The sequence below is a fragment of the Engraulis encrasicolus genome, chromosome 8 (genome assembly GCF_034702125.1).
Source record: "Engraulis encrasicolus isolate BLACKSEA-1 chromosome 8, IST_EnEncr_1.0, whole genome shotgun sequence".
In the NCBI taxonomy this organism is placed as follows: domain Eukaryota; kingdom Metazoa; phylum Chordata; class Actinopteri; order Clupeiformes; family Engraulidae; genus Engraulis; species Engraulis encrasicolus.
This window is the reverse complement of record NC_085864.1, coordinates 50692402-50700709: the sequence shown is the minus strand read 5'-3', so window position 1 is coordinate 50700709 and position 8308 is coordinate 50692402.

The following is an 8308-nucleotide window of genomic DNA, read 5'->3' as shown; positions in this document are numbered from 1 at the left end:
GCGAAGGTTTGCGCTCTACCGAGTGCCCATTCTAGTTTACCCATGTTTTAACTATAGAATAAGATAAAGTTAGGTTGGTGTGCTGTGCTCTGTTTGCTTAGCTTAGGCCTACATGATTGCACAAGTCCATGATCGCTATGCAACAATTACAAAAAGCGATTATAACACTGACATTACAAGAATGGATAACGTTGCCAACCTTCTCTTTAATGCGTTAATCCATGCCTGGCAGTTTAGCCGTACAATCTGAAGCAAGTGCTGACGCCGACTTTCTCACATCTTAGCCCGACCGTAGCCCATCATCAAACTCAAAAATATTGACGACCGTTTTCATTGTTGGCACACAACCAAAAGCATCTGATTGAAATGATAAGTTCCGAAGAGCTCCGATTCCTGCATGCATGCAGAGGCGATTCTAGGCTCAGTAGGGGGGCCAAGCGAAAATTAAAAAGAAAGAACACTTGTAACAAATCGCCACTACTGTTCCCCAGCTACAGTCTTGGGGGGCCCAAGCTGCCTGTCTAGCCTGGTGACAAGATATGCATATGCGCCTCTGCTTGCCTACGGATGGCGAAATGCGTCAAAAGTACAATCGTAAAAGTAATTTGATTGTCTCAAAATATCGTTTCATATTTTCCAATCTCACGACGTCCGGGGCCCCCTCTAGTGGCGGGGCCCGGTGCTGCAGCACCGGTTGCACCATAGGATAACGCGGCCCTGCACACACACACACACACACAGACACACACACACACTCAAACACACATACACACACACACACACACACACACACACACACACACATACACACACACACACACACATACACAAACACCTTGCTCAATTCAGCAAGCCAGGCTCTCATTCATACTCCAATTTCCGTCCAAGCAGTCCATAGGCCTTGGAAGAAGACTAACGAAACCTCATTTAGGAGGTGCAGTAAACAGTTTATCCACAACTGGTGGTCTTGCCAAGGCAGATTACACACACAAAGGGAGCTGGACATTGGTGTGTAATAGGCATTTAAACTCTTTTCTGAGTATGAGTGCTGGTGGCTGAATAGCTGCTAAATCAGTAGCTGACTGCAGTGCAGAGAGTTGACTGGGCTGGCAGCAGCATACGGGTGGTGAATATATATGTGTCGGTTAGCATGGGTGTTTACCAAACAGGATTTTAACCATTTTTTGGGCTGGAAATCATCAAGTCAAGTCAAGTCAAGTCAAGTAGGTTTTATTGTCAATTTCTTTACATGCACTGGTCATACAAAGAATTTGAAATTACATTTCTTGCTTTCCCATACAGATATAGACTAATCTAGGTAAGGACATAGACAGTATAGACATAGACAGTACTTATACATGGACATAAGACAGTATGGACATAGACAGTGCTCATACAGACATTTAAAGTGCAAGACTGGACAACAGAAGACTTGTAGAGGACATGCATTAAGAGGTAATTGTTGTGCTTTTGTGCTTTTCCTAAAAAGTCCTTTATAGCGTTCTGACATAGTAATAGTAGCATTTTGAAGAAAAATAAATATTAAAAAGGTCTGTCAAGTACAGTCGGTCCCCCTACAATGCACACCCTTTACCGAGGTAATGCCACGTCATCCACCTCGGTACGTACCGGGCCTAGCTGCAGTGTACCCAAACAACCGCCGGGTGGCACTTGGGAGTGCTTGGAATGTTTTAGACGAGCACGCACCGATTCAGCGGATAACAATATGCCTATAAATTGTGTGAGAACACCTCCAGGAAGTAGGAAGAGTCATAAAAAGAATAGCCTAAATAATGTAATGAATTTTCTTTTTTTTTAAAAAATGATGATCGGATGAATTGCATTAATGTGCAAGCTCTGACAAAATGTAAATTGAGTGTAGCCAGAAGCCATACCGATTATCGCATCGCAAGATTTGAAACGTCTAATATTGCAACTTCAGACTTGTTGTCTGGATGTGGATACTTATTCGTTTGGTAAAAATTACTGAGAGTGCAATACACCTCACCGCAGTAACCTAACAGCGCTTCGTTTGAGCGTGTAAGCGTTGGCTATTTATCTCACATCGCCAACAGCTGGGGCGATAACCTAACCTACACTTCCCTAATGAATTTAATGTTGTCACATTGGCAAAAATTAGCGAGCGACTGATATTGCTGTTTTCGTGCTCAAATTAAGTGTAACCAACTGTCGGGTTATGTGTCGCAGGTGAGAAAGTGCGCATTTTTCCAGCGACACCTCTCCTTGTTACCAAATACCCTGGAGAGTACTGTACACCACAAATACGCCAAGACACAAATATTGAGTTTTAAAATAATATTTATTAACTAACAGAAATCTAAAAGAGTCCCGGGGCACCCCAAATCTATACAAGTCCGAAATTCCAAATTTCCTTGGAGATCCCCCCCACAGTCATCCGTTCCGAAGGAGGCGGAGGAGCGGTGGCCAGGTGTCCATCCATTGCGAGGCTGGGGAGACAGGAAGAGCTTGGTGACAGTAGGCTTGATTCCATAGGCAGTCCAAATGACACTCACTTCCATAATTAAGTAGGCTATGCAGGTAATCGCTGCACTTATTCCACGTGATTTACAACACTGCACTCGCTAGTCTAGGTTAAACGTTAGGGGTGAAGTTGCTCAGCACTCGCACACGGCACGGCTCACTGCAATGTGTGCTGCGATTCACCTGGGTAGGCCAGCGGTGTTAAAAGTGAGTCCAAGTACAACTGGGTTTGGAGAGAGAGAGAGAGAGAGAGAGAGAGAGAGAGGGGAAATATATGCTGGGAAATATATGCAATGTCATCTCATAATCATGGAGTTCCTCGTGCGATTTCATCTGGGTCAGTCGTGCACCTTGCGCACCGGGAAGTGTGTTTTTTTTTCAAACAAGAAAACTGGTTCATCATATGCATGGCTTAAACTGACTTTAATGTTTGCCAACGTGCTATAGTTTTCCTCTCATAATAGCACCTGGCGACTGTGACCACAGTTAGATGACCTCGCGCGCGTAAACCCATTAAAATATAGCCTAGCCTTCTCAGAGCAATATGAACCAATCAGGTCGGCGTTGCTATTAAGCAAAATACATCCCTGATGTCTACTTAACTAAAATAAGATGCATTTGTCTAATATTTGGAGACATCGCCTTGCTCTTTCTGCGGGGAATTAAGCGCCTCTCTCCCTCGCTCTCTCTCTCTCCCTCTCTCGCCCCACACACACACACACACACACACACACACACACACACACACACACACACACACACACACACACACACACACACACACAGTTTGGAGAGGACGCATTTAAACTGTAACAGTTTAGGCAGTAGGGGAGAGCAGGGACTCATGAAACTCGGGACGAATGAAACACTGCGATTTACTCGAAAACTTTAACATATCCGAAAGTATGAAAAGCCAAAGTTGTCAGGTTTACAGGCAAAAGGGATTTTAGTGTCAGTAGACACTGTCGGGACGAATGAAACACCCGTTTCATCCGTCCCTCTCGCCCATTGACTTAAAGCAGGATCAAAATAAAATGGGAGCACTTGAGATGACTATGTTCCAACTTGTCTTGAGCACCGTCGTAGCGCAACAAATCATTATCGTAAACATAGCCTAGATAATTGGAAATTACAAAAAATAGGCTACATTTTATAGACTTTGGCTATAGGCTAAGCCGACTCCTCTACCTGTTTGAATTAGTGCAGCCTTACAGGGAGGACGTTAATTTGGCATAGGTCAACTGCAAGAGACTACTAATTTGTGACTTGACGTGATGTGTGAATAATTAGGCTACGATATGCAACAGGCATATTTAGCCGCACTCAGTCATTCATTGGGTGAATGTCCCGAGCCTGTGTGTCCGCGTGCATGCATGGGGTGGGGAAAAATACATGAAGCGTGCCATCACCACCCATCCCCCCGGACCCACGAACCCCACTGAAGATCCAAGCAATTGTAGTCTGTCAGTATTTTAGTGTGGGCCCAGGTAGTTGAATTCATGGCATGGCCTGGTTATCTCAATAGTGCCAAGAAGATGTTTGCCCTCAGGCTAGTGTGTTCATAAAGCGCATGTTCGATTTGCTGTAATAGGCTACGATCAGTAAGCCTCAACTTGTCTGTCGTGTCTTTTCCTTCTTTCGATATTTTGTAAAATAGGCCCACGTTAAAGCCTAAATACGATAATAGGCCTAAATAAGGCTAATAAAGTAAGCTAAATAAGTTAGGCCTAAATAAAGTTGTTTTAGCCTATGAACTCAGGCAATGCAGAAATTTGCGGAGGGATTTTGGATATCTTGGCCTATAGGCTACCGATGGCTTTATGAACTTCATGACTGGGCTACAAGATAGTCGGGTAAACATATTGACTTGTAGACCACCAACATCTGATGCTGAAGTGGGGGAGGGTGTTTTTTCACTTCAAATGTTCCCCGACACACACACACACACACACACACACACACACACACACACACACACACACACACACACACACAGAGAGATACGCGCTAATCGCTCTCTCTCTCCGTCTCTCCCTCTCTTTCTCATTGTTGCTATACGTGCATCTGGATAGGTATAGGCAGTGTGGTCACCCAGCACATTTTCATAGAAATGCTGTGGGTTTTTTTTTAATGAAATCTTTATTCAGTTAGCCTATTTGTGAACAGTCTCTGCGTTTCACTTTCGATGTTGCGTCACCGTGGACAAGTGTCTGCTCGAAAACTTAATGCAAAGCGGCTAAAATGTTCAGAACGTGTTGAACTTTTCAGAACATGAATGTTTGTCTGTGGGGGATGGGTGGGTTACAGCAGTGCAGTGCAGTGCACGGGACTGCACAGCCTTTTGTGACATGTCGTGGCGCGACAGGTTATCCAGCCTCCGAAGGAGTCATAGTTCCCCAGTCATAGGCTACTGTTGGTTCGCATCTCCACCGAAGCAACTGAATTTGCAGTCCTAATCACAGATGATTAGCCACACCTGGTGTAACAGATGTATTGTCATGTGTGCATCACATCCCCAGTTAACCGGAATCCCGTCGATCGCGCACAACAGCGCATTGAAAGGATGAAATGTTCACAAGCACCAATACAAAAAAAACGTCTTCAACCTATTAGTCCGTAGGCTATCCTGAGGATATCCGTTCCTGATTTGAATAGGTAGTGCAGAAATAATTAACAGACATCACTTAGCCTATAAGTTAGGAGCGGAATTGAGACGGTGAATGCAGGACAGAATAATGCCAGCAGCAGTGTGTGTGTGTGTGTGTGTGTGTGTGTGTGTGTGTGTGTGTGTCATCAGTCTCATCTGGCAACCCTGTCAGTACAGTACGGGTGGTGAATATCTATCTCTCGGCATGAATATTCAAAACAGGTGTTTACCAAACAAGCATCAGGCGGATGGACCTCTCTCATCACGTTATTTCCAGAACACTCTAAGCCATGCATGCGTTTGGAATACTCACACACACACACACACACTCTCTCTCTCTCTCTCTCTCTCTCTCTCTCTCTCTCTCTCTCTCTCTCCCTCCCTCTCTCTCTCTCTCTCTCTCTCTCTCTCTCTCCCCCCCTCTCTCTCCTCCTCCTGTAATGTTTGTTCTCCCTGGCTGAAGCCCGCTGAATAGATGCCATCCTGACTGGCAATCAATCATCGCTTAGTTTCCTGGCATGAGGGGGACACTGTGTTTGTGTGCATGCGTGCGTGCGTGTGCGTGCGTCTGTGTGTGTGCACTGGCTGTAGGCCAGTCCATAATTATATTATTTACCCCAGCCACCATATGTCAGAGGAGGCCATCTAGCTACAGATATCTATTCCATGCCACAGCACAGCATGCCTTTTTATGCAGCCATAATCAGCTTAACTGCCATGTCATCTCAATGTGCATCAGAAAGTATGTGTGTGTGTGTATGCATGTATGCCTCTCTCTCTCTCTCTCTCTCTCTCTGTCTCTCTCTCTCTCTCTCTCTCTCTCTCTTCCCCTCTCTCTCTCTCTCTCTCTATCTATCTCTCTCTATATAAATCTCTCTCTTGCTCTATCCATCTCTCTCTTTCATTCTCTGAATTTCTCTCTCTCTCTCTCTCTCTCCATCTCCTCTAAATCTCTCTTCATCTCTCTCTCTCAGTCTCTTCCTATCTATTCTATCAATCTATGTATCTATCTCACATTCTCTCGCTTCTCTCAGCACTGCTGCACAGTGATCATTCTCCTGCTTGGCGTTTACGATGTGGATTGGTCTGCCATGCGATGGTGGCGTTTACGGTGTGGATTGGTCTGCCATGCGATGGTGGCGTTTACGATGGGGATTGGTCTGCCATGCGATGGTGGCGTTTACGATGGGGATTGGTCTGCCATGCGATGGTGGCGTTTACGATGGGGATTGGTCTGCCATGCGATGGTGGCGTTTACGATGGGGATTGGTCTGCCATGCGATGGTGGCGTTTACGATGGGGATTGGTCTGCCATGCGATGGTGGCGTTTACGATGTGGATTGGTCTGCCACATGATGGTGAGGTGTCTGAGTGAAGGATTGAGATAGAAAGAGCAGGGTGGAAAGGAGAAGGGTTTGGAGAGGGTTAGTCACGCCCGCACGCACGCATGCACTCACACACACACGCACACACACACACACACACACACAGTGTGAGATAGAGATGGAGAAGTGTTGAGGAGGAGGAGAAGAGTGAGGAGGAGATGGGCTCTGGGGGTGAATAGAGGAGGTGTAGAGGGAGGTGAGGAGGAGATGGGGTCTGGGGGGGCGTAGAGGAGGGAGGTGAGGAGGAGATGGGGTGAATAGAGGGGGGAGAGGGAGGTGAGGAGGAGATGGGGTCTGGAGGTGAAGAGAGGGGGGCGTAGAGGGAGGTGAGGAGGAGATGGGGTCTGGGGGCGTAGAGGGAGGTGAGGAGGAGATGGTCTGGGGGTGAATAGAGGAGGGAGGTGCAGGGCAAGTTGCAAATCACTGGAATTGATCCTCTCCTAGCAGGACTGCACTGGAGAGGTGTCCAAAACACACACACACACACACACACACACACACACACACACACACACACACACACACACACACACACACACACACACACACACACACACACACACACACACACACACACACACACACACACACACATACACATGCAGGACCCATTATTTACTGCCAACTGGGTGGATTAGCAAGTCAAGGCCTTGTTTTGTGCATTGTTCCTCTAAGTCTTGTTTGGTGGTTTTGGTCGTAAATTACATGTGACATACCCCACACTGGCGAACAAACAATGTGGCAGCGCCCTTGTAAATCTGTCACAGGGAATTGTGGGGGATTAGCTTTTCAAAAACGACCTTTGAAAACCCTGCTAAACCCTGCTGAACACTGGACCACCGCCACACTGACAGTGCATTATTTGTGTTGTCTGTTTGTTTTTAAGGTCCCTACATTGACTCCCAGTTAGCTATTAAATCCACTTCAACACTACTTGTGTTTGAATCATTAAATTGGATGGGACCCAGCCACATACTGGATATTTTTCAACTGTATACACCGACTATGGCTCCGAGATCAAAGGGGAAAGACTTGCTGGCTATACCAATTGTCAAAATTAAGTCTGGTGAGGCAGCCTTTAGCTACTATGCTGCAAGCTCTGGAACCAGCTCCACCAAAAACAAGGGAAGGGGAACTTGTAATGATCTAGGTCATATTAGGTGTATTAGCCAGCACATACTTTGTAGATTTTTTCAGCCAAATCTGAGGTGTTCAAAAGGGGAGTATTTGCTAATTCCAGCTGGATTGACTCAAAGTCAGAAAACAGACACTGCCACAACCCCATAGGAAACAAATGCTATAACATATATGGTGCATTTTACATTTCTAACTTTTATACAGTATATTGAACTCCTGAGAAAAATACCCCCTAAAAATGGCATAAAATAGGCCTACTGTAGCACTTGTAGCCAACTTCAGACATCTACGTATGAATCATGATGTGTGTGTGTGTGTGTGTGTGTGTGTGTGTGTGTGTGTGTGTGTGTGTGTGTGTGTGTGTGTGTGTGTGTGTGTGTGTGTGTGTGTGTGTGTGTGTGTATGTGTGTGTGTGTGTGTGTGTGTGTGTGTGTGTGTGTGTGTGTGTGTGTGTGCGCATGCGTGCGTGCGGTGTGTGTGCCAGACAGGGGAATAGGAGAGGAGTGTGCTTGTTGTCCCAAAGGCAGCATTCACTTGGCCTGCTGTGTTTAGCACTATGTTTAGCACACATACCTCACATGAAGCACTATGGCTTGCACACATAACTCAAAGGCACTATGTTTAGAACACATACGTA